The 26,259-nt window shown below is 38.2% G+C and overlaps 1 protein-coding gene across 6 annotated transcripts in view; it reads left to right on the top strand.

The window, feature by feature from the left end:
- Positions 1 to 26,259, top strand: part of Robo1 (roundabout guidance receptor 1) — a 997,953-nt gene that overhangs the window by 752,927 nt on the left and 218,767 nt on the right. The gene's annotated exons all lie outside the window — the stretch shown is intronic.

The following is a 26,259-nucleotide window of genomic DNA, read 5'->3' on the forward strand; positions in this document are numbered from 1 at the left end:
GTGTAGTGCTACAATAAATCCCGTCTTCCACAAAGCTACCTGAGTTCCCTTGGAGAGTTGGGGGTGGGGCCTGGGAGGAAGACGAGACAGGCTGACTGATTCAGGGTCTTAAACTTAATGGTTTAATATATAGAGGTGAGGCAAGTTTTTAGTATTTCCCTTCAGACTGTTTTGGGCAGGGGAAATGGATTCAAGTAAATATAGCAGGATGTTAGTATTTTTTGTAATATTTATCTCATAAAAGACAATAGAGGAAATCACAAAGTCAGATACATCTTGCTCTATACAGGCCTTTTCCTGATTTTTGGTGACAAAAGGCTCTACTGTTTCTTCTGAGGTAAAAATGGGAGCAGAATTTCAGTGCTTTTATTTCGTAATTTTGAATCGATTCCTCAATTAGAAGTGGTAAATCCCGTGAAGACACATTGGTTCGAAACCTTCACCTCAGATTTTAAATATTTGTCTGCTTTAGAATCTGATGTGAAAAGAAGTGTTTTGGAATTCCCAATGTCATGGGAATTTCTGCGCCTCTTCCACTCTAGCTAGTGAATTAATTAAGACTCTGGAAGGACAAATGCCTTGATTTGTCTGTGGAGTGTACTGATAATGTCAGTGTTACAACCTGGAAACTGGCCTGGATTTCAACGACCAGTACTCCTCCATCTCCACCCCTAAGAGCTGTATTTGAAGCTAAGCAGATTTTGTCCCTCATTGTGCTTTCTTAATATAACCTCTGGGTCATGAAGGCAGGTCCTTGTTACAAAATGAAACTTAACCTTCCCAAATATCAAACATCAGAGGGAAGGTCATAAACCGTATAACAATAAAAGATAGTTCTTTTGTCCTTTTGCAGCCTTCTAGGATTCCAGAATAGATTTGGACTGCGGCAGAGGAAGTTGAAAGGCGAGCAGGGTTGGAAAGACCAGACGAGATTTGTCAAACCAGACATGGTGCCATCCCCCAAACTCAGCTTCATTGGGAATCACTTCCTTATCTGAGCACACAGCTGGTTCTGGGAAGGTTGTCTGTGTTCCCCCAGGACTGGGTCTTCTTACTAGAATGTCAGGTGGGGGATGGGCTGAGAAGAAGCAGAGGGTGTGCATGGAAGAAGGAGTCATGGAAACGTGCATGTATTAAAAGTCAGAAAATTCCCCAGGCTAGGGCACATGTAATCACAAATCTCAGAAAACAGGGAGATCCTAGAGAACTTTGTTCACAACATTTAAAAAAAAAAAAAAAAAGAACTGCAATAAAATGTCATGCAGAGAGACATAAACTCACCTAAAGTCTCTTATTGTCCATAGCATAGCAAGTAGGAAAGAAAATCTCTTGTGTCCAAAATTGATGGTCATGAATTTAAACCAAATGGAGATGGCTTTCTTTCATCCTTGTTCTGTTTTTAATATACCTGAGCTTCAGGAACATGATGTTACAGTGGCAGATGGATTTATCTCACTTAAGGTAGATGGACACAGAAATTCCTAAGACCCACATCACAGTCAGATATGTAAGTAGTCAGATGTGAAAACAAAAACAGCCTTACAAATTCTTCCTTGCCATGAAATTTATCACACATAGAATTCCTTTCATGGTGCTCAACTCTATGAAAGAACAGTACATCCCTAAATTTAGCTTGCTTGGTTTACAGACATTGTGAAAACAATTTGAAAAAAATAGAGCTCACTAATAAGTGCCAATGTAGGAACTTATTTTTTGAAATAGAGGTTAGAAAAAGTCTCTCTCTCTCTCTCTCTCTCTCTCTCTCTCTCTCTCTCTCTCTCTCTCTCTCTCTCCCTCCCTCCCTCCCTCCCTCCCTCCCTCCCTCCCTCTCCCTCCCTCTCTCTCTCTCTCTCTCTCTCTCTCTCTCTCTCTCTCTCTCTCTCTCTCTTTCTCTCTCTCTCTCTCTCTCTCTCACACACACACACACACACACACACACACACACACACACACACACGGTAAACTAATTAGCCTTGCAAATGAAGAGATAGATCTATTTTCAGTGAAGTCACAGGATGCTCATATGTATGTATGCGTTTAGAACTGACCACATAGGATAACCTATCAGTGTGTGGTCGTCCCTGGCAAGACGGATTAATTCTCTCTGTGTCTCTGTCTCTCTCCTAGTTCCCCCCACGTCCCTGTCCACCTGAAGAAACCATTAATTACCTTAGCTAGGGCTTGGGACTTGTAAAATGCCCCCATACATGTTGTCATGTCAACTGGTATTGTCATATGCTGGCCTTCTCTAGGCAACCATACTGTTAAGATCTTCTGGATGCAGCTTCCCTGTCATGTATAGATGACACTAACTCAAGCCCACTCTTGGTCTTCTGACTCTTATTCTCTCCCTGTTCTATAGTGTTCCCTAAGCTTAGGTGTACAGATGATGTTGTAGGTAAATCAATTAGGATTGGACCCCACCATGGTCAGCCATTCCCTGTACCAGGACCAGTTGTGAATATCTGCAACAGAAACCATCTCGGCAAAAAGAAGGGTCTTTGATGAGGCATGAGAAACACAATTCCCTGTGGGTATGAGTACAAGTATCTAGAATATACATGGAAATTAGACTGGTTTAGGAAAGAATAGCTTCTCCTATATCGCCCAGGAACTCTATCTTTTTCAAAGATTTTATTTCATTTTAAATTATGTGTATTCTTGTGTGTCCTCGGGTGGTTGTATACTTGTGAATGTAGGTACCCCAGGAAGTCAAAGGCCTCACAAATCCAGGGGTCAGATTGCCTGGAACAGAAGTCCAAAACAGTTGAGAGCTCTCTGATGTGAGTGTTGGAAACTGAACTTGGTACTCTAGAAAAGCAACTGTGCCCTTAATTGCTGAACCATCTCTTGAGTCTATAGTAGACATGAACCATAATTTCCTTATTTAAACCTGTTACTGTAGCCACAATGCAAATATCAACATTTGAGACCTTTATTATAAAAACTTTGGTCTACATGGAGATTCAGGCAATGTAAATTAAATACTAGGGTAGGCTGAGTAATTAGCAAAGCAGATGAATTTAATATTTAACTATAAGTATTGAGATTGTCACATTGAGAATGTTTTATCACTTAGTAAAATCAGTGGTTAAGCTTTAATTTCATGGAATCATCTGTTGCCATAGAACATTTCTTAGACTATGATGTGTATTTGATGTTGATTTTCCTCAGAAACTGCCTTGGACGTTTCATTACTTCTACTTTAAGAGAGAGAGGCCTCATACCGCACTATTGGGTAGAAAAGTGCATTCTTGATTAATGTATTTAACACCGAGTTTGCAAGCTTGCAAAATATAAAGGAGTTCTCAACCCAGAAACAGGTTGTTCTAATTCTGCCTCCCCTTCTTAAGAACTAAAAGGCTAAATAGTTGGAGGAAGTACCCATTGTTCTTTATGAGCTTTGTTCCAGAGCTCAGACTGAGCATGGGTAATTATATGTAATGGAAGACAGCTGTGATGCACCGAGTGTATTTCTCTCTTTTCATCTTGTGCTTGAGTGCATAATTCCTTTCCCACTTCAGTGTTACCTAAGGCTCAATTTTCCTCTGTTTATTTTATCCTGAAGTTTTACTGGGACGATCTTACCCCACTGCAAATCTGTTAGTTTTGTTGTTACCTTTGGATAAGTGTCTTAAATTATAGATTGAAGTATAAGGTTGTTTTTTTTTTAATGCTAGGATTTTTTTTAAAAAGGGTTGTAATTGTGCTGTGTATGTGGGTAATGATTCCATTAATGAAAGAAAAGACATTATCGTTTTAAACAACACAGTGGAGTGACTCCTGTGTCTAACCTAGTTATTACAGTAGGTAACACTGCCAATTGTTTGGAATTGTTTATACATACATATATATGGTGTTTTTCAGTTTCATCTAAGATCTTGTTGTTTTGCTTTTATTTTTTGTCATCGAGTCTTCATATTTGTGTTCACAATAGCTATAGAATAACTTGTAATTGATACTGAGCATGTTGTAATATTTACTCTCTTTCCTCTCTACTGTCTTCGGGTCCTTCTTACTGAAATAGGAGCACATAGCTACCAAGTCACGAGAGCTCCCTGAATCCCTGTCGTCACGGCCCGAGTTGTCTCCCCACATTTTATGTTGGTGGTAATTGGGTAATTAGCCGGAACTGCTGTCGCCTGAGTAAAGGAGTTAGAAATGTCTCATTGGACAAAATAATCTTTCTTTGTACTCATGATTCATCTTTGATATACTACAACTCTGTCAGCAGGGAAACTTTCTTCCCCATGGAGATTCTAACAAGCCTTCAAGACAAGAATAGAGCGGGATTCTGCTATTAGCTTCATTTTGGAGGCAAATTGGGTTATTTTGCGGTAGTAGCATTTTCTGCCTGCACAGTATGAGATCTTAGGATATGGCAGAAAATTCTTCTGTTGAGGTTTTGATGAATAACAAGATAAGGGTTCTATTGTAGGTATTTGAAGAAAATGTGTAGCTGATTTTGGCTTTAAAAAAAAAAAAGAAAAGAAAAAGAAAAAGCCTGGAGGCATTTCTAGAAGTCTGCAGAGCCCACTGATTATCTGGCTTCAGCTCTGTTTTGATGCAGTGTGTTAATATCTGGAGCCAATGGCCTTCAGTGAAGAGCATTTGTGTTTCTGACTATCGCTTGCATTGCAACTCCTAAGAAATAGCTGAGGGAGAGAAAACATCCTTTAAAGGCTGGGCTGCATTCTTGTAATAAATCACAAAACATTGGTATCTGCTTTCTCAGTCATTCTGTTAGACTATGGTTGAGAACATTTCCAGATGTGTCTTCCTGAAGGGGAAGGTCATTTTCTTTCAGACACAAGAGAGCTTTTCTTAACACGGAAGGAAAAAAAAATTCAAATACTTTTTTTTAGCCCTCTGCAGGTGACAAAACTTCAATTTCCTGTATCCTTAGACTGCTGCCATTTTTGCCGTGATCCCGTGGGAATGAGGAGAGATATAATCACTAGCCTCCAAATTCTCCTAAGGTAATAGAAGTGAAGAAGGCAATTTTCCAGCTTCCTCTCTAGGTAGTAGCTTCATGGAACAATAATCTGAAGCAAGGAGTGCATGGGCATGGAGCTGATTGCTCAGGTTTGTGGTAAAGGACTCATCCCTTGAAATATTACAGGATAGCAAAGGGATTTCCTTAATGAGGTACTGACTTTTTCTAGGGGATAAACAGAAACTTCAGTGGGAATTATGCCCCTGGTTTGTTAGAATTAATGACAGACCTAATCTTCCCAAGAAGAATGGCAAAGCTAGTGGATATGCTCGTCTTTTCTTCTCATCACATTCTTGGTTGGTGGCAACCGCATAGAAAAGGACCTATTTTAGTTCAAATCTCTTGCTTCAATCGAGGCTACCTGAGGTATCCCAGCACGACACCAGCAGAAATCTTTTGTGCTTTCATATTATAAATTGCATGCATTTCTTTTTTTTCCCCCATTATCCCACTCCTGGGCACTCCTTTCCCTGGAGATGAACCATCACTATATATCTTCATTTTAAAACTGTGCAACATACATGAGTACTTACCAGATCTTACTGAGCACTCAGCTTTTAACCACATTTTATTTTAATTACTTGGGTTGTTGAATGGGTTCATGCCACAATAAAACATTCTCATAAAAAATTTGGGGTATTAATTCTCTCTTTCTTTAGGAAACATGTATGCTAACACAATGTTGAGTCAGAGAAGGGAGGGAAGAAGGGTTCTATAGTCCATAAATTTGGTAAGCAGGGATATGATTGATTTGATTATTATAGCACATGACAGGTTTCGCTTTCCCTGCTTTTTCTAGAAGATGCATATCTTTCTGGACATTGATGATCCAATGAATTGTGCCTCGTACAAATTTTTGTTTTTCCCCATATATGCAAATTTATCATGAATAATTATAGAATTATTATTCTGGGTGTTTTTATTGCTTTTGGTTGATATTTTCTTTATCTTTAACTTTAGCAATTTTTTTTTTTTTTTGGTTTTTCGAGACAGGGTTTCTCTGTGTTGTTTTGGTGCCTGTCCTGAATCTCGCTCTGTAGACCAGGCTGGCCTTGAACTCACAGAGATCCATCTAGCTCTGCCTCCCGAGTGTTGGGATTAAAGGCGTGTGCCACCACCACCCAGCAGTTTTAGCAATCTTATAAGACTTTTTTTTCTCCCACTCTCTTGCTTGTTTCTAGAGTTAATACGAATGGAATGATACAGTGAGCATAAAGCAATATTCCTACAAAAGAATATGAGGAAAATAAATAGGATTGTTTTTAAAAACATGCAATGTTCAGTGTTGAGTGTAAGGCAGACTTTTCCAAGAAGAAGTTAATTCGTGCTTCAGTTGAACTTGGCTGACATCCTCTGTGGCACATGTACATATTGATATAAATATGGATATTAGGAGGTTTTTTATATATAGCCTGTGTTTGAGAATCGTGGCCAAAATTTTCATGTGAATCTAAATGTATTTTATTTTGGGATTGTTGACTGGTTAGTCAGTAAGTCTTGTCAAGTTGAGTTAGCGAAGTGTAACTGCATTGACTTAGCAATATAAGTGTGTAATCGAAGACAGCATATCAGATGTGAAGGACATTGATGCTGCATCTAAGCACTTGGGTATCCATGTGACATGCTCAGGCTAAAAAAAAAAACAAAAACAAAAGGGGTTGTAGGTATTCTTTTCCACAAATGAGGAAAACATAGTGGGATATGAAATAGTTACAGATCAAAAGGGTATGTTGTTCCCAACACTCTAGTGTTGCTTTTATGATCGTTATGGTAGTTTTGACCCTTGCTCAGGGGTATTGACTTGACACTGTGGGCATAATGCCTTTCCATTTTTTGTTTTATTTTTTTTACTAATCACCACACAACAGGAATGATTCCGGATGAAACCTGTTCTAACTAATAAGAATGCGGTGTTGATACACCTCCTAATCTGAGTAGTTTCCCACCAGGGAAAGCTGCAGCTGTATAGAGGATGGCCAGTGCAGCTCAGACAATATTACTCCTTGAAAATGAAATGATACAAAGTGAAAAATTGAAGTGTGTTCGAGGAAACGTACTCTTGCTCATGAAAAAAGTAGTCATGCGTCTGCTTTCAAGAGTAGCAGTTTGTCAGAAAAAGTAGAAACTGCCCTCTCTTCTCATTTATTGTCATAAAGATCATAAAATTAAACTATATCCTCAGGTAGTTTCCAATTTGTTTCCTAATGTCTTATCTTTTTTCTTTTGCTCTTCCATGCAGGTAAAAAGTTTTGTTGTAGTTTTTGGAAAATACCTTGGTTTTATATAGTCTTTGGGTTGTTTTTTGTTGTTGTTGTTGTTATTCACTCAAGGTTAAACTAGAGAAGATCTGTAGAGCAGCATTTTTCCTATCTATATATGTATTTTTAATGTTGAAAATCATAAAACCTTTTAGTAACATTATCAAACATTAGAATTGTTACATTTAATTCCAAATACATCCATTTACTAGACCTGAATCAGAGAATAAACTTCATGGCCAATTTTTCCTCAATTCAGTAATTAAGAAATTAAGCAGCTTTTTCTTTTATTTTCAAGACACAGTGTCTCCCTATACCGCCCTCAAAACTCATTTGTGATCTTCTTGCTTCAGCTTTCCAATTGCTGAGATTCCTTGCATTACCACTATGAACAACTCAACTTCTAAACATTATATGCTATTTTGTGAAAAATGATACTTTCCTTCACTTTTTTTATATTGGATAACATTATCTGCATGTATTCCTTAAAAGAAAAATTAGTAAGATGATAATGTAGTCGTTTACATATTTGTCCTGATGAAGAGGAAAGAAACCTGATAGAATTTCTAGCAAGATTACAAAGAGGTAGCCAGTGAGCTTGGGAACTCCAACGTTGTGTAGACCGCAGCAAACATCCTTTGTGAAGGGCCTTTGTAGCTACCATGACAGGTGTCTTTTAAAGCTGTACAGGCAACAGGTTGGAGAACAATAAATTTTAACAGAAGGACATAAAAAGTTATGCTATCCTCAGCTAACCCAGTGTGCCATGAATTTTCCCCCACTGTTCCACATGAGACATTTGTCTACCTAGCCTTTGCCAAAATTGATCTTGACAGTGGGAAGGGCCTTCTATCTCTCATTCTTCAGCTCCTGGTAGTTGGACAAAAAATTGCATTCACTTCAATGGCGACTTCATTTCGTGGGTATACTTTTGGCATATTTCCCCTGACCTAGTAACAGAAAACAGCTGAAATTTAACTCAAATATACTGAGGAATGAAACCAAGCGTATGAAATTTCAGATTCAAAGAATCCCCTGAAATGAAGAAGCTATAAAACAAGTATAATTCTTGGCTTTTTTCCTGCAGTTACTGGGAGGAAATGTTGGCCCGGTGGTTGGGAGATTATCTCCCCCAGCTCCATATCTATTCCCTACCACCAAAATGACTTACCATTGAATAATGTTCTTCTGCAACTTGGAGTCTCTCTCAAAGGGCCTCTCTTGTTGGCTCACCAAGGGCTTGTTGTCTGTATTCACATGGTTTGCTCATACACAGTTGTCATAATTTCTGATTGGCTCTTGCTTCCTGTATTTAGTCCTAAAAATCTAAAGGTGGCAGGTTAAGTATATGTCAAATATGGTCTATGTTTCAGTGGATGTTAGATGTTCATCCAGTTTTAGACATGACAGATGTTGCAAATAACTGAGCTATAGGTTGATGGTGGTCTTGTCTCTACTACTTAGAAAACAGTTAATACAGGACAAGTTAATTAACTTGTTTTCACCCAGTTTCTTTACTTGAATAGTAGAGAAGTATAAAAAATTCCGATTGTTTGAAAGAATTGAGGTAGTCTGTGTAGCACATTGCCTAGCCCAGAGAAAGACCTCTGTAAAATATGTTCTCCAATCATTGTGGTTGTTTGTATTTATGTTAGACTTGAGAAGGCCTAGGCAGTCAGTCTTTTTAAAACTGGACTTTCCAGGGCAGTATTAGCCTAAATTTCATTAGATAACGTTTAGAAGCACAGTCAGTCCTTGATATTTCAAAGCCAGTGTTTCAGAGCTAGCTGGCACAGAGGGACTGTGGAGGGGCATGTAGTATTGGAGTTGTGGTAAGTACACGGCACTGCAAATTCTGAGAGACATACCCTCAAGCCAAGAACTTCCCTTTGATCCTTGCTGAGAGATCTATATCGTATCATGCAGCTTGAGCGTGTTTGGATCAAGAAAGAAGCTGATGACCATATTTATGAACTCCTTGGGTTTTCTTGTTATGTAATTTTAGTTAGGGTATAGGTAGGTATATGTGATCCTTCTAAAGGAATTATGTATGGATACACTCAAACACACTTGTGGATGGCATATGCTGCCTTACTCTGCGCATGTCGGTGCAAGCCTTTTATCTTACACCAGGACAGACAGAAGCAGATGGATTGATGTGAGGTTTACATAGTGAGTTCCAGGCCAGCCAAGGTTACATAGTGAGAATCTGTCTCAAATAAAATAAAATAGGAGATACCATCAATTGATTATATTAGTGTTACATAGCAGCCTTGACCAGTTACTACAAATTTAGTAGTTGAAGGCAACACAAACCTTCCCTGCAAATCCTGAAGGTGAGAAGTCCGGGTGCAGGTGTAAACTTCACAATGATTCTGCAAAGCCTGATGGTGGGTTCCATCTGCTCCTTGCTTGAAACCACAGAGGAGAATTGCTGTGGATATCGTTCTGTATAAATAAAACACTGATTGGCCAGTGGCCAGGCAGGAAGTATAGGCGGGACAAGGAGAGAGGAAAATTCTAGAAAGTGGAAGGCTGAGTCAGGAAGACACTGCCAGCCACTGCCATGACAAGCAGTATGTGAAGATGCCGGTAAGCCACAAGCCATGTGGCAAGGTATAGATTTATAGAAATGGATTAATTCAAGATATAAGAACAGTTAGCAAGAAGCCTGCCATGGCCATACAGTTTGTAAATAATATAAACATCTGTGTGTTTATTTTATAAGTGGGCTGTTGGACTGCTGGGGCTTGGTGGGACCCGGAGAGAAAACTCCAGCTACAGAGAACCACTCACTAGCTCACTCAGTTGTTGGCAGGTGGTTGGCTAATGGCTGTGGTTGTAGAAATTTGAACTTTCCATCAAAGATGAGTCCTTTCTCCTAGTTGTCCTTATTCCATGCGTTGTTATCCAGGAGGCCACATCCAGCAAAAGTGGGGCCAGTTTCTGCCACACAGACTTGCTTTTCCTGCATTTTTTTGATGCCAGAGCAAGTTCTCAGCTTTGTGTCTCCTGAGACAAGAGAGGGCTCACCTCGATAATATGGTGTCTTCCCCTTATGTTTAATTCAGTAACATTTCCAGATTCCCTTTCTTCTGTTCCACAGGCTCTGGAAGGTATAAGTGAATATAGTTGAGGGTTAGTATATCTACTGCGTTTGTGTTGTTGGAATCTAAATATTCCAAGTACAAGCTATGAATGTTCCTACAATATAGGTAGCCTTTCTATGGTGTACCATACCTTATGATGTCTATGAACTTTAGTGTACTTAAGAAATACATTTATATCTTTGCTAGGTATAATGGGCTCAAGAGCTGCAATACAATATATCTGGGGCACAAAGGAGAATGGAGACATTTCTAATGGGGAGAAAAAAAAAGATCAAAGAAAATTCCCTTGAAGATACAGCTTTTGAAATATCCATTCTGAAGAATGAGTAATGGAAAGATAGTCTTTGGAGAGTAAAGAGGTATGCTGGGCTCAAGATGTAGCATCAGCCCCTGATTCATGGCAGTGGGTAATGACATCAGGATTTTGCACATCCAAAGTTAGAACTTTTTAATAGGACTCATTGATGCTTTTTGACTTCAGGAAGCAATGCATTAAAATTACGTTTAAAAACATTTAAATCTGGAGACAATGTGGAATACGTATTAAGTCAGGATGGGCTGAAAAGCTGTTGTACAGAGAAGTGAAGCAATCAGAGGCTGGGAATAGGGTGGTGGAAATGGAGGGAGGTGATGATGTTATGAAACACTTTCAGCATGATTGCTTGAAAGAGGAGTTGGAGGAACATGTAATCCAGATAGGAAACTTTGAAACTTTCTACCCAGGAAACTAAGTGCTGTGATGCCAATTTTCAATAAAAGTGAAATATGAAGAAGAGTAGCAGTTCAGAGTGTGAAGATAAAGTGCTTGGAATATGGAATTGTGTCTTTAATACATAGGCTCATGGAATGTCCAAAAGTAAGATGGAAAGAAGAAGTTAGTGGACTTAAGGTCAGAGGTATCTGTGAGAGTATCATCAGCATACATGTGAAACTCAGACAGATTAAATTTAAAGTCATTCTATAAAAAATGATGATGAAGAAGGAGAAGGAGAAGGAGAAGCAGCAGCCCACAATCCCCTAACCCCTTTTAAAACTCAGAGTAAGTTTCATTTTAGCTTGAAGTTACATACATGTATGAAATTGTAAAGTAATAATACTTTTTAAAAGAGGAGATTGATAGGACCATTATAAAGACAGTACAAGGTGCCCTGATTGGGGATAATTATGTAAATTTTTTCAAAAGCAAGGGGAGGAGTTTGGGGCAGGGAAGGAAAGTCCTTTCTCTAGGAAGAGTGCTGCATTTATAAAGATTGTAAAAGGAGCAAAGAGAACACCTGGTGTTCTGGAAGTGTTCTGGAAGATGACTGCATAGGCTAAGCCTACATCTCAAGTTGAGTTGAGGCTGCTCAACTTGGCATGCAAACCATATGGGCTCTAGATAAGGAAAGTCAGCTGACTGATCGGCTGACTCCCCAGTGCTGTGTCCAGTTATGTTGGTCTATGGTGGGGCTCTTTTCTCTTTAAACTCATTGATGCCTGTATTCCTGTTATTATTATTTTGATTCCTCTCTCTAACTTTCCTGGGATGGGGTGGATCTGTCTATCTTCTGAACCAAGAACAAGTTGTCAACCACAGTTAAACTGTAGTAGCTAGGAGCATCAGTAGGCTCTTCAAGTAATGCTCCTCCACATTTTAGCTCATGGAATATCAAAAACTTGAGCAGAGGATATCTTAGTTCCCTTCTGTTCAAAACTCATTCACCTTCAAGTTCATTACGTCATTTCCCAAAATCCTTCTTCACTGTTGACATGCTCAGTTGCCCCTAGCTTATTTCCCTCACGCAGTGACAATATTAGCGCCTTGTCTACTGCTTTCCTTCCTAATCCACAATCTGCCACATTCTTGAAGATTGTTAAGTTCAAACTATTTTGAATGGACAAATTGGGTGAACGGGATGATGATTGATGGTGTAAAAGTGGTTGCTGCCAAGCCTGGCAATCTGAGTTTGATTTTTGGAAACCATGTGGTAAAGAGAGAAAACTGACCCTCTCAAGTTTCTGCTCATCTTCATTCATACTTATATCACAGTATGGCAGGTCACTCCCTCCTACACACACACACACACACACACACACACACACACACACACACACACACACACACACACACCAATAAAATAAAATGATGTAAGGTAACGTAAATATACTAATTATTGTACTCTCATAAATATTCATCTTTCCATTATAAGGTTGCAAATGCCTATTGTCCCAGCACTCAAGAAGCTGAGGCAAGAGAATTGCCTTGAGTTTTAGTCCAGCTTGGGCCACAAATCGTGTTCAAGGCTAGTCTGCTACATAAATAGACTCTTTCTCCAACAAACAATATGCACCCATATTATTAGATTTAAAAATTGAAGCTTGCCTATGACCCTATAAACTTTTCATGTACACAATCCTAGCATTATCCACATGTATGTGTTTCCACAAATTTGTTGTCTAATGATTTTACTGCCTATTTGAGACCTTGAGGAACAGCTTCTAAGAGGATAAGTAAGGTCAAAAGCTTGGTGGCGCTTTCCTTTTTTTCAAAAGTGAAGCAGGAGGCATGCCATGATTTCAAGGCCATCCTACATTACATGATAAGTTCCAGGCCAAGCTATAGTGTGAGACCTTTTCTCCAACGAACAAATAACAAAAAAATCACAACAACCACACATAACACCATTCAATCATAAAATAAGAGAATAAACAATGTATACCATTAATAAACTGTCATAAAACCTTATGCTTCGAGCTCTAATTTAGTCAAGAAATTGGATGTAGTTATGAAAACTATTGTTTAAAAACTCACTTGTTTGGGTGGTGGTGGCTCATGCCTTTTATCCCAACACTCAAGCGAGGTAGAAGTAGGCAGATCTCTTGTGGATTTGAGGCCAGCCTGGTCTACAGAGGGAGTTCTAGGACCTCCAAGACTACATAGAGAAACCCTGTCTCAAAAAACAAAAACAAAAACAAACAAACAAAAAGAACCCCTCACTTTTAATGCTGTAGACATTATTTAAAAAAAAAAAAACGAAGAAGTATAATTTGGAGAAGAGATTTTAAAAGATAAAGAATGGCTTCACAGTGGCTATTTCAGATGAGAATAGCAAAAATGATTAAAGTTCAAATTTTTGACATTTATAAATTATGTTTACTACTCAACATGGAAACATTATTTTGATAAAATAAAGAGTATTCATTGCTGATATGCAATATAGTAAATTACAGTGTTCACTCACCTTAAAATAGATCAGAGGAGCTTGGTTAATTTGACTAAATTGCATTGTACCCAAAGGTCAGGGCAAATGAGGAGGATACAGACTTGGCTGGCATAGCCAGGACTGTTGGAATTGTTGGCCAAACACTAAATGTTGGGAGAATTATTTGCGTCATTACAATGTTTGGGTTACCTTGAAAAATTCAGTGACCTTTAAATTTATGGTGCTATATTTTATCTCATAAGATGGCATCCTAGTAATAAGCAAGGGAAGTTATTTAGCTTTTGATAGCATCGATATTCTTCTGCTGACATGTTTATTCACTTTGTTTATGTGCTTGTTTTTGGCTTTTCCTCCTGGGAGATATATATATATATATATATATATATATATATATATATATATATATGCAAGTGTTTGCTATTTACTGTAGGTTGAATGTTCTTCTTGGGTTTACTTCATATTTTTGTATTTCATTTGAGCAATTTATAATGAGTCGTAGACGTAGCAACCCAGATTTCCTGTTCAAAACCATTTTCTTATGTTCGAAATTGTAGATGAATTGCAACCATTATGTAGATTACTTAGGAAATTGATCTTACTCTCTGAATGTAATTTGTTACCCTTGAAGCTTTCCAAAAAGAAAAGTCCTGGTAGTGTACCATTTCTGAAATTTCCCATGGAATTAGCTGTTCTTTAACTTTGAAACGTGCATCTTTTAGTATAACAACAGCAACATGTGAAAGCCATTTCTGATCCTGATGAGATTTCCTCCTTTTGTTTCCTATAGTATTTCAAAAGGAAGAAGAAAAACTTCTTTTGAGTTTTCATCATTTCATGTTGAGCGAGTGAGCTGTTTATACTTTCAGATTTGTTTGTGCGCATGTGTTGCTAGTATTTGGATGGTAATACAAAAACATTTTTGTAGTTAGTGCTTTTTAAAACTGCCTATTCTACCCAATATGTTCTTTTCTATGAGTTAATTTTTACAGGTAAAGGTATAAATCAAATAATTATAAATGTATCTGAGCAGCGATGGTCAGGATGCAGAATAGTTAGTAACACATTTTCTTTTGGGGGCACCTGAGTCACTGTGAGAGAACAATCTGATTTAAGTATTATGATAAAAACTACCCATAGAAAAAACTCACCTGGCCTGGCAATCAGAGGCATTCTTCCCTCATTGTTCAAGGCAAATATCTACCCCTTTCTGGATGGCTCTGCAAGTTTTACTTGGTGAATTTTTCACTGTTGAAGTCTTGCCTGATTTTCCAGACTTCAAAAACAGAATGGGTAATCTGCATAAGCCAGACAGTTGTATAGCTTGGCCTGTTTACGGGGCCCCTGGCTGTGGGATCAGGAGCCCATTACTTATGGTGGGACACCTTGCACAGCTTGATGCAGTGGGAGGGGCTTTGATCTGCCTCAACTGATCAGTATGTACCAGGCTCTGCTGACACCCCATCATAGGCCTTACCTTTTTGGAGAAGGAATGAGGAGTGGGCTGGTGAAGTGGTGGGAGAAGGGATGAGAGGGGGATTTATGGTTGGTATAGAAAAAGAATAAAAAATTTCTTAATAGAAAAAAGTTTCTCAGTGTTGAATCACATCAGTTAGCGCAAAGTTTACTAATGTTCATTCTAGAACGTTCGCTCAGACACTTCAGTCACCAATTGTCCTGCTATGATGGTATTACCATGGCATATTCCTAAAGTGTTGAGTTGGAAAGGGGATCAAATGCGACCAAAGTGTGATTCAAGGGACTCACGGTATCCTGCTTATTGGACTCAGTAATAACATTTTCAAAACAGGTGTTCCCTGTATCTCCAAGACCATATATATCCCATTTTTGTACATTAGCGTCCTCTTCAATAGTCAGTGTTGGGTGTTTATGGCCAACCTAACTGGGTTTTATGTCCATTTATTTGACTGTTTCTTTTATGAGCAACTCATATCCTTTCTAGTTAAACCATTCTATTTATATAGTTCAAATTTTTAGATTAAAAACTATTTTCACTTCCTTTGGAAACAGCCTGTTCATTTGATTTTTTTAAGTTTATTATTTTTTCACAATGCATAACTAAGTTGAAATATATGAAAATATAACATTATTGCCATTTTTTATCAGACAAACCTCTGTTAAAATTGTATACATTTTCCAGCATGTATACTACCTTTGAGAAATTATGCCATTAACAGATTTGAGAGTTGCCATGTAAATTTCCAATTCCTGTTTTTAGTTTAAGATAATTTGTTGTTTATTTCTGCTTATAAAACTAAAACTAATAGCTTCAAAAATAATCTCATAGACTAGGAACTGGAGAGATGGTTTCAACATTAAGACTGTTCAATGCTTTTGCAGAGGATCTGAGTTCAGTTCCCATCACCCATGTCAGGGTTTAACTCCAGCTCCAGGGCACCTAATACCCTCTTCTGGGCTCAATCAACCGCACTCCTACACTTACCTCTACATGGACACACACAGAGACATCATTAGTATAAATCTTTTAAAAATAATAGAATGTCAACACGAAGGAATGCAGAGTGATACCCATCCATAAGGACACTATACAGGGTGAACCACCTTATTTTGCATAAGCACACAGATGTACACATATATAAAATATATTCTCCAACTCTTGAAACACAGGGGATAAGAAATCTGTCTCCCTTTCTTTATCTCTCTGTGTTTCTATTTCTCTTTGTATGCATGATCTCTAGAGAAGGAGAATGAGATTTATGTTATGATATTGGCCAATAAAATTATGTAATTGTAGCATGAATCCTAAGTGGTCTTATTAATAAAAACCCGGACCCAGATATGGGCTTTTATTATTATGATAACTTAGGATTCTTGCTACATGTAATTGTGGTGATAAGCAAGTTCAAGACCTGAAGAACTCACTTACAGATGGGAGATACCATGAAGAGCTGATGTGGTCTTGAGTCTGAGTCAGATCATTGAAGTAATTTTTACTAATCAGCCTACTGACTTAAATGTTAATAATGCTTAAAAGATGTCTTGATAGTAACCTCCCTACCCTATTATCCATCCGATTCCCATTTACTAGCCCCAAGGAAAATGATATATTCACTGAACTGTTTATCAGTTCATGATTCATGATTATACATCGTCATTTCCTAAGTATTATTCATCTGTTTTTAAAGGTTTGCCTCATTGCCCTTAAAAAAATCCACTTGATATGTAAATGCACTTTTATCCTTCACTTCCTCTAAATCTCTCTGAGGTTCCAGATTTTCTTCATATTAAAAATTCAGATTCTTGCCCATTACCCAGAGTCTGTTGGGAGTTGATCTCTGCCTACCTTCTCTGTGTCATTATGAGAACCTTTCCTCTTGCTCAAAAAGGCGGACAGAGGGCAGAAAATAATGACAAAGAATTGCACATGGGTAGTAGTATTTCTAATGCAGAAAGGAATTTGACCATAATGTCATTCTTTTTATAGTTTTTCATTCTAGACTTCTTACTATTATCTGAATTACTAGTTTTTTTCTGAAAAAAATTAATAAGGCATGTTAAACTATAGGAAGTAGAATTTACAACATCATGTTGAAGTGAAAAATTTGTTGTAATGATAAATATTCTCACTTAATTGGACTCAAATATATTTCAAAGTACTCTTCCCCACAAATCAACTTTGTGCATCTACTTAGCATGTGTTAAATTGCCTGGCTCAATTATGAATACCCCATAATCCTAAATGAGAGCCTTAAATAGGTTTAGAGATTGTTAGAAACCATTAAAAATGAACACATGCTAGAAGTTATGTTATGTTTCAATTCTTAGGAACTGATCCTAAATTAAAACATGGTTTAAATTTCTGGGAATAGCTAACCCATTATTTCATGTGGTAGTTTGAATGTAATTGGTCCCCTTGGGCTCATAAGGAGTGGCACTATTAAGAGGTGTGGCCTTGTTGAAGTAAGTGTGGCATTTTTAGAAGAAATGTGTCTCAGTTCACTTCCTGCTGCCTGAGGATCAAGATGTAGAACTCTCAGCTGCTTCTCCAGCACCATGTCTGCCTGCATGACACCCACCATGATGATAAAGGATTAAACTTCTGAAGTGTAAGCTAGCCTGAATTAAGTGTTTCCCTTTGTAAGTGTTGTCATGGTCATGGTTTCTGTGTATAGTAATAGAAACCCTAACTAAGACATTTCATAAGTTGTTTAAATACATACAGGGATGATTATTCAAACCATTGTTAAAAACTGTCATAAAGGTACCATGAGTGTTTACTCACAAGTTTGCAAAATATCATGCTCAGAAAAATAGCCAACATTTTTGTATTTCTTGAAGCAGAACAATATATTGGCTGATGGCATATAAACACTTTTTGAATAAATTAAAATAATGAATCATCAAAGGCCACCATACCACTGAAAACATTTATCTTTTTTTTTTACTTTTTACATAGTCCTACTTTCTTACTTTCACATTTTAACTTTTCTTGTATCATTGAGACTTAATCAAGTATGACTTATAATTCTCATATACATTTTCAAAAATTGATGTACCTATTTTCCTTTCAGTATCCTTTGTTAATGAATACTGATGCTTATCTGTGCGTATTATCAGCCATATCTTATAAATAGTTATATAGTGAAAGAAAGGGGACAATTTCTAATGGGTATGTGTGCCCACAACACTGGTATATCCTCTTGTACGGACTGAAGCGAATCTTCCCCGTGGGTACTTCATGAGGAAGAAAATGAGTATGGTTGAAGTTTCAGACATTTCTGGATGCCACAGGAAGAGTCAGCATCCTTGTTCTCTTTTTCATAGAGCAGTCAGCAATTACATTTCCCTGATGCTGTTTGAACACGAACTATATGTATTTCAGAACTGAAGCATTATATGTTTATAATGACTTAATGGAATGGCTTCAGTGAATGAGGCATTTCCCAGGCCAGGACCAAATTACACAAAGACGGGTGTTTTCTCATTTTATCTTCAAGAATCTTTTCTGGTGTGTTCTCTCTCTAGTAGAACTTATAGACCAGTAAGGAGTACCAAGTTCATAAAAATTTCTGCAACATGAGAGCAACAGATACCATTTTCTGCACCTAACACAGCCTTCTTGCTGTGATGATTTGGGCTGAGACATCATCACCCATGCTTCCCAACTTGTGGTTTTCTCACTGGGCTGTTCTCAAGGCACCAGCCTTGTTCAAAGGGAAGTTTTGTTCCCTAAAAATCATGAAGACTTGGTTTCATTCTGTATTATGGATTTCCCCAATAGTCTGTGTTTGCCTTCTGTCACTCAGAACCAAAAGGAAATGTCACAGCTGTTGTTTCATTAGCTTTCATCATAACTATTGTAAACTGGCTTCCCCATCCCCTTCCTGTAAAACTTATCTGACTCTGAATTAATTCTAAAATTTTCTAATAATCTTTAAGAGGTTGACATTGATTTGTTTTTTCCTAAAAAAGTATTATTCTAATTTAGCTGATGAATATTAATAAATATTTGAACATGTAGCTCGGTAGTGGAAATCATAACTAAGGGGAAATTCATACAAGCAGTTCTGTGTGGCTTACTGCCAGGGACATATACTGAGGAATGCATCAAGTAGGTTCAACTTTGTGTGAACATTGTAGCGTTTGCTTACCAGTGCCTAGATGGTGTAGGCCACTTGTTGGAGCCTCGGATGCAATCCACAGACTTGGTAAAGTTGAGGCAGATAAGTCTGATGCCAGCATCACCTGGCACACAGTATTATACGACTGTTTTAGTAAAGACAGACAACACACTCTGAAGTAACAAAAAATATAACATAGCAAATGAATGCACTGTGTTATGGGCATTTCTCTTCGCTATAAAGCATGCCCTATACATAATTGCTTGTGTTGTATTTGCTCATGCCTGGCAGTGTAGTAGGCTTGTTGTCAATGGCAACACAGTAAATACTGAAGGATGCGTCCTTGGATATAGTGCAAAAGTGGTGACGTCACTAGGCAGGAAGAATGTTTTAGCTGTTTTATATACTCTTGGGAATGTTGGGGTGCACCTTGTCACACAGATCACTTGATAAAAGAAGGCACGCCCAAGATGAAATTTTAAGACTTATGTGGCAGCAGGAAGGTCCAGCCTCTCTGATGGACTGAACCCTGAACAGCTGTACAAAGGTATATTTATTGATTATTAAAAAGTATTTCCTTAAACCAAGGTCCATAATCTAATTTACATGTCTTACATCACATGCCCTCATGACTTTAGTCCTTTATTCTGTATTGTGTATAATACACAATAATACTAGAACCTCAGGTGTGCCTGAGGCATGTTGTGATCAAAGTCATAGAATGGCTGCAATGCCCCTTCAGGAAAACAATCACTGTTGTCCACAAGGATTCTTCAAGATCAAAGTACTTCTAAAAAACGGTTCATCCTAATATCTACCCTAGATATAACAGCTCTACTAAATTCCTACAACATGGGAGATCTATGTACTCTCATACATATGATTCACTCTGAGAAAAATTCTATACCCCATAGGAGGGGGCAAGAGTGGGAGATACAGAATGGAGAGCAAGAAGGGCCCTGTTCTAGTACCATCTTTTTGTAAAATAGTGGAAAATTGCAGTTGACAGTAAGGATTGCTTATGGAAGAATATCTCCGTCCTCCTCTCAAATCCTTTTAGCTCCTTCATGTTTGAGTATTTGCTTCTGGTTGGAACAATGTGATAAGAACTAGGCATGAAGAAGACATACTCCCTTCACATAACTTACATTTAGGATCACATAAGACAGAGCCCTGGGATGCGTATTTCTCACTTCGTATATGACTTACAGTTGCCATTAGGATCAAAGCCATCAACAGAGAAGCTTTTCTGCTTCAGACACTTTTGCCCAGGATATAAGTAAAACCATCACCTTCTCTTGGTCCAACTAAGAACGTGAAGCTCTTGGAATTAACTTTAGGCCAGTTCTTCACAGGTAGTTATAGCATAATACAAGGAAATGAGAGATAAACTGGGATTCAGAAAACTGTGGTCCCTGCCAATGCTCTCTGAGGAACACGTATTTGTAGGAGAATTTTCTGTGTGTTCCTGCCAATAAATGAAGGGGTTTTTGCTTAGATCCTTTAAACCTCTGTAATTTTAAATCACTCCTCATTGAATTGTACACTCAACATGTCCACTGGATGATCCAAAAAAACATTTCAATATCCTGTGTCCAAAGCATCTATCTAAAGACTGTTGGACGCATCATCCTCTCCAGCTCATTAAGTCAGAAATACCATCACAATAATTGCTTGAACTTCTGAGCTATGAATTCAGCCTTGGCTTTCTTTTATAGTCCACCAGCAAAACCTGTCATTTCAGCCTCCAGTAATGTATCTGCACTCTCAGACTGTTTTCCTACTGTTACTCTGGCAGAGGAAGCCACCAACACCCTTCCATACGTAACTCACTGGCATAGTCTCCTAAGTGTGTGACTGGCTGACTTCCACTGCTGCTCAGTCCCCACACCACCCTTTCATCAGGTATCTTGAATGATCTTTCTTAAGCGTCAGTCTAGTCACAGTGTGCCTTAAATTCTCAGAGATTTTTATTCTTGCTTTGTGATCAAGTCAATGTCTCCATCAGGACGACAAACTTGACATAGTTTCTACCCTTCTCTCCTTAGACCTCCAACTCTTTGTTATATCATTTTTTCACCAAGGACCACATCTCTCCAGCTTTGCCATACTCCGTGTGTCTGGACATTTTTACCCACAGATGCCTACTTCTTCCCTCATTTCCTTCCAGTCTGATGGTCCAAAAGTCCCCCTTGCCAGTATTCCTAGACTTCTTGTATAACACAGTAACTTGTGTTCTCTAAGCCTTTAGCTTGCTTTATAGTGCTTCTGCTGGGCATGAGAGAGGGACTCTGTTGTTAGCCACTTTATCCTCAAGAGTCAAGACACCTTTAGTTAATGAATGCCTGAGTGGAAGTATTTCTCATTGAAGTCATATAACACTCTTAAGAGGTATGAGAGGGATGAAGACATGAAATTCATTCATCCCTCTCTCTCTTTTTTCTATGAAGTAGACAATGGGCCATTTGGAAGTAATACATTTCTTGGGTTGCTGGCCCCATTGACACAGAATATTTCCTTTGTCTCCTATGGCATTACATATGTTTTTGTTTGTTTGTTTCTTTGTTTTTGATGGGAAGGGGTCTTGGAAAAGTAACTATGTGTTCTTAGCACTCAAGCCAAAGAGGTTGGTTTTATATTTCTTTTTGATGACAATAAATGTTAGAAGGGTGATCCTGACCTGATAATATTAATGATGTATTGTAGGTTTTTTCATTTTATAAATGTTCACTTGCTGTATAAATAAACAAAAAGAATTCTGTATGGAGTATCGCACCTTTCATTTTCCTAACTTTCCACTCATTTGAAAGCAGAACTCATTTAAAGTGAGTGTTGCCGAGTTTCCAGGCCAACATGAGAGGGCTTGGTACATTTCTCCCTTTAAGTGACTATAGATCCTTGAGGAAGTTACATGTCCTTAGCAAGTCAGGGCTCCTATCTTTAAAATATGGGTAATAGTGGATATCAGCTCACTTACCTGCCTAGCTTAGTCATTACAGTTAATAAGATAATAACATTTTAGAACTTTGAATTTATTGGAAGGAAGACATTACATTAAGTCTTTATCATTTGAAGACTTAGATTTTTCTTATATTTGTAATTACTTTGGAGAAATTATTATCCTGTCTAAATATTGTGTCTTTGTTTCCCTTCATTTCCTGGAAGCATGCATGCTCTCCTTGGGCAGCTGCTGGGATGTTTAACTTCAGATACTGTACATGTTAACACAATTAATCTCTAAGATCAGCTAGTTTTATTCTTGTGTTCTGAATCGTAACCATTAAAAAGAAACAAAACTTATCTGGAGAAATGGCTCATTGGTTAAGAACACATACTGCTCTATCTGAGGACCACAGTTCAGTTTCCAGCACCTTTGACAAGTGGCTCACAAATGCAGTAACTCAAAAACAAAGGAATCTAACAGTTCTGGTCTCCATGGTTATCTCCATACACATGCGCGCGCGTGTGCGCGCACAGACACACACACACACACACACACACACACACACACACACACACACTTTAAAATAAATAAATCTTTTAAAAGAGCGAGTGAAAGAGACGGCCAGAGATGGCTCCTATTATATTAAGATACGGCTTTGGCGAATTCCTGTTCTCTATCATAATGTAGAAATACCCATCTAAGTTAGGTTTGGTTTCTTACAGCTAATATGCATCTTCTGAATGGATTCTTTTAGTCAGATACTGAACGTCCCAGGAGTGGAATGTCTTTAAGTATCTAAGCGGATTTCCCCTTCCCTTGCTTTTTATTATTACTGTATTTTAATGTTTTCATGTTACAGCCCAGGGCCTAGATTTGATTAATTGATTTCCCTGCTCTATTTAAAGATTGTTTTTATTAATGCGCTTTTTCAAACCAGACGCGGCATTATCACCTTCTCCATCACTGTACTAAGTGTTGAGATCTGAGCGGGCCAGCTGTGGCAGCTGTGTTTCCCCTTGGATCTTAACGCTGCAAACTTTCATCTCCTTTGCTGTCTCAGCTGCTGGTCTGAGGCTATGGCCTTCCCATAACTCAAACCAGTTTCAAAGCAACGTAAGTAACCTCTTTGGAATGCTTTTGGAAAACCACAGAAAGGTTCTTTAAAAGTACACCACTTATATACTTTAAATGAATGTTTCCATTTTAAGGTAATAACAGCACAATGTCGGCAGCCAGTGGATGATATTTAACTACATTATGAACATAGTGGAGGACTGTGTCTGTAGGCTGATTGAACAAAGGAAAAGAACACTGGACTTGTGATCCTGAAAATGATCTCATAGTTGTGGAATCTATGAATCGAAGATTATTCTTTAAAAAAAAATTCTATTCACAAAGTACTTTTTCTCTAGTCTAAAAATCTTTTTCCTGTCTTGGGAGTCGTGTGAAAAGATGTCATCATCAAAAGGATGATACTGATTGTCTTAAGTGGCAAGTGGCTTGGACTCACACACAGGGCGGTGTCTTAGAGTGAACTTGAACTTAGCTGTTGTTGGGATGTAGGAAGACTAAGTTTGGCATGCATTTTAATATCACTTGCTTATATCAAATTGTCAGGGAAATAAAAGGCAGCGGCAGTTTACAAAAATAAAGATCACTTTAGTTAATTTTGGTTTTGACACCACCACCCTGCCGGAACAAGGAGAAATAAATGCTTTCGCTTCTTGTGCCTGCCTTGCCTTCTTGAGGGGATTGCTCCTGGAAGCTGGCCTGCTGTGACTGTCGGGGGGACTTGACGGAAGGAAGACTCCATGGTTCGGTTCTGTGTGTAATTACAAAAGAGATTACAAATTTGATTTTACATTTATATCTTTCCTACCCACTCCCTAGCATTTTGTGGTTGGAAAAACCCTCATACCCATACTGGAGGACGGGGTAGAGGAAAGAAAACTTTTGGGGCTGGTTACAGTGGCCGTTGACAGCTCGTAAAAATCAAACAAACCCCAGAATTTCAGTCTACAGGAGGTATCTTTGCAAATCAGCAAGCAATGCTTGCTGCTAAATATGGGAAAAATAATTCACCGGCCTCAAGAATGCCAAATGCATTGTTTCTTCATGATTGACTGCACGGATTTCTAAGCTTTTCTTTGTAATCACTTGTATCCCTTATCTAGGAAGGCAGCTTACTGCGGCTACTGCCTGCTCCGGCAGGGGATTAGAACAGGTAGACATGCGATCACTTTCCCCTCTGGGGCTCCCCAGACATTACAAATATTGTGTTGAGCTCCTACTGACCTGCTCTTGAACCCGTGTCATTCAAAAGCGGTGCTTGTTTGTGTAGTATTTGCGATGGTCTTTTATGTTTTTAATGCCCTGTCTGTCTGGAAAGTAATTTTTTGTGATTCTGTGTTTCCATTAGGGAGTGTGTGTGTGTGTGTGTGTTTGTGTATGTGTGGTTGTGTGTGTGTGATTGTGTGTGTGGGGGGAATGTGATAGTGTGTGTGTGGTCATGTGCGTGTGTATATGTGTGTGTAGTTGTGTGTGTGTATACATATACATACCCATATGCACAAATCGTATGAAAAGCATGAACTAGTGAAAACAATATGAATATAAAATATAAATGTAGTAGAATGCAATCTTATACTCGAGCCACGTGTATTTTATATTTTAGAGTAGCCATATTGAGAGTAAAAATGAAAAAGGTGAAATCAACTTTAATAATATGCTATTTAACTCAAGATAAAAATATAAGCATTTTAAGTCATAGGCAGAGGGTATTGATAATTCATCTGTGAGTTATTAGTTACCCCTACTTTTCTACTGTCTTCGAAATCTGTGAGAACTATAAATAAACAGCCCACTCAAATTTCTAGCAGCTACATGCGGTTGCTGGCTGCCTTAACAGTGGAAATGTCCCTGTGATCTAAAAACTTACTTTGAAATCAATCTTTAGGTAGAGTATCTGGGATCCTAGCCAAATCCTGTTTTTCCTCTTTTCCTCCCCCTTTAATCTCCTTTATTATAACTTCCATTTTAACACAGTGGTCTTTTCTTGACAAATTAACTTCATTGTAGACAGCTCTTCTCCAATCACATTGATCCTCTGAACTTAAACACAAGCTTATTTGGTGGTTCACTTAACCCTACACCCTCCATTTTCCAGAGTCTGCTTTGGAGGAATTTCAGGGTGTTTTACTCGTACTCAAGTGGAAGCTGAATGCATTAATCATTAATCCACGAGGCCATCCTAGCTTCCATACTATTCCATGGGATGTATACTTTCTTGATTTAATTGAAAATACATTAAAAAAAAACCCTTTTATTTAAAAGTATTGAATATTTAGAATCTAACTTTAAGCTAGTTTTTGTTATATTTAGAATAAGGAGCCAGGGGCCTTTCAGGTGGTAGAAAAGCATGGGAGGGCTATCTTGTACAAGCACAGGTTTCCCTGAACCCTCTAAATGATTTGCCCTTTGCTCATAAATCCTTTGCCACGGTCAACACAAAGCCGTGTATTGATTTACCAGCAAACCGTCTTGTCATCTCGGTCCTCAGGTCCTCTGACCTTTTATTTGTTCCTGTAAAATTATGGTGTCTCTCAAACTTCTTTTCTAATAGGCCCTTTAAACTTCAAAAGGCCACGGACTTCTGTGGGAATACATTAAACAGTTTGGTAAGCCAGAAAAGGGAGGTATCAAAAAGAAAAAAAAAATGCCAACAGTTAAAGGTCAGAAAAGCTCTGTGTCCAAACCACAAATGCTATTAAACGAGAAAGGGACTTAGAGAGGAGGCCCAAGTTTAGTTTCATCTCCACCTGATTTAGCTTGAGTGTTCTTGGTACAGTCTTTTAACTATGGATTTTAATTCATGGCAGCTCATTGGCTGACAGTGAGTTTTAAAATGGTTTAATTTCTGAGTGAAGTACAGGAAGCGTAAGTAGACTTAAACATGCTTCTAGATGGGGGTGGACACAATTTATTTCCTCAATACCAGTATTGGAATAATGTGATTTTGCTTGCCTTTATAGTCTTTTGTGTGTAAAACATCACACACACACACACACACACACACACACACACACGCAAGAACAACTAAATAGTGAAAGATCCAAGGTCTCTAGAAAAGAAGAGTACAAAGAGTATTT

This window comes from Peromyscus maniculatus, chromosome 12 (genome assembly GCF_049852395.1).
Source record: "Peromyscus maniculatus bairdii isolate BWxNUB_F1_BW_parent chromosome 12, HU_Pman_BW_mat_3.1, whole genome shotgun sequence".
NCBI lineage: Eukaryota > Metazoa > Chordata > Mammalia > Rodentia > Cricetidae > Peromyscus > Peromyscus maniculatus.